Source organism: Sinocyclocheilus anshuiensis, unplaced genomic scaffold (genome assembly GCF_001515605.1).
Source record: "Sinocyclocheilus anshuiensis isolate Anshui unplaced genomic scaffold, SAMN03320099.WGS_v1.1 scaffold181, whole genome shotgun sequence".
Taxonomy (NCBI): Eukaryota; Metazoa; Chordata; class Actinopteri; order Cypriniformes; family Cyprinidae; genus Sinocyclocheilus; species Sinocyclocheilus anshuiensis.
In genome coordinates this window covers 1,576,159-1,577,647 of record NW_015540898.1, presented here as the reverse complement: position 1 = coordinate 1,577,647, position 1,489 = coordinate 1,576,159, and the positions used below count along the sequence as shown (strand labels likewise).

The 1,489-nt window shown below is 42.5% G+C and overlaps 1 protein-coding gene across 2 annotated transcripts in view; it reads left to right on the top strand.

Annotated features, from left to right (window-relative positions):
- The first annotated feature begins 34 nt into the window (after positions 1-34).
- Positions 35-1,489, top strand: part of LOC107688996 (ceramide synthase 2-like) — a 27,533-nt gene continuing 26,078 nt past the window's right edge. Inside the window, exon 1 of one of the 2 annotated variants that reach the window (XM_016486860.1) lies at positions 35-369. The gene's annotated coding sequence lies outside the window, so the exon portion shown is untranslated. Of the gene's footprint in view, positions 437-1,489 lie in introns of both variants that reach the window. The other variant, XM_016486861.1, reaches the window with a different exon arrangement.

The following is a 1,489-nucleotide window of genomic DNA, read 5'->3' as shown; positions in this document are numbered from 1 at the left end:
CCCTCTCTCTCTCTCTCTCTCTCTCTCTCTCTCTCTCTCTCGCTCTCTCTCTCTCTCTCATCCTGCGTATCTTACCGACGCCTGTCCCAGTCCCAGTCCCGTGAGCTCATCACCGGAGCCGAGCGGAAGAAAACTCCGATATCCCACAATCAGGAAATACCGCTCAAACTCACCACAGCTGCCGCTTTGTGCAGCCACTTTCACCGAGTAGAAAACATTTTTTGTTTGTGGAGGAGAGATGCGGGTGGTAAACAGTCTGGCCGAACCGCGAACCCAGTAACGGAGCTGAAAGCCGCGGAGGGAACCGGAGAAGCGCTACACGACGCGTCCGTCATCATCACGGCCCGCTGTTCCGGTGGAGCGACTGACGTGAGTCTCCGGTACCGTGTGTGTGGAGCTGCTGGAGCAGGGTTTGGTGGCACATTTGTACCCAGAAGTGAGCTAACCCTGACAAAACCTCTTTTAGGGACGTCTTCATTTTTAAAACACTATTTAAATTAAGTGTATATATAATTTTTTACTTGATTTTTAACTGTTAGCGTTAGATAGTGTTTATAAATATCTGTAACGTCAGGATATTTGATTAAATGACCCCTAATGTTCGCTATAATGTAAGAAAGCTATCATTTTAAGCACATGCTCTGAGGGAAAAGCGTTTAGCTAAGAGACTATGGGGGGTCATTGGGGATAGTTCAACCAAAAATGAAATTCTGTCATCATTTGCTCACCCTCACGTCGTTCCAAAAAATGATATTTTGAAGAATGTTGGTAACCAAATATTTGCCGGTAGCCATCGACTTCCATTGTATGGAAAAACATGCTATGGCTAGCGTAAACTGTTTGGTTTCCAACATTCTTCCGAGTATCTTCTTTTGTGCTCAGAAATGCGGAGTTTTGAAACAACTTGTCGTTGACTAAATGATTTTGGCACTTCACTTTTGGCGTTTTGTTATACATTTTCTAAGAACTGTGGCATATTTTCATGGCATGTATCTTGCAGCTGCACTATTTCTACAGGCGTATGCTAAAGGAATCTCCAGTGTGATTTTATCAGTCAGTCTGAGCTCACTTTCACACTCTTGACTGCCAACCCATCTCGCTCACTTATGGAAAACATTGCACTGCGCTACAGGCGTTCAGCATCCTTCTCTTCTGCCAGACCAGCAGACTTCTGCATGACATTGTTAGCCAGCATGTGCCTTTATTCTGTAGATCATGAAGACTTCTTAAAACCATAACAAGTCTTCTGTCTCAAAATCAACAGGTGTTTAGGAAAGTTCTGTGATGGTGTTTGTTGCGGGAAAATACAATAAAAAGGGCATTTTGCTACAGCAGGACTTTATTCGTACCTTACAGTTAAAATTTGAAGAAAATATGTATTTATAATTAAATTAATGAGATTTTATATGAGTAGAGTTTATATAGTAATTAAGAACAATAGAATTCAATGGGAATCACCGTTTAGACAGCCAGATGTGTGTGTGTGTGT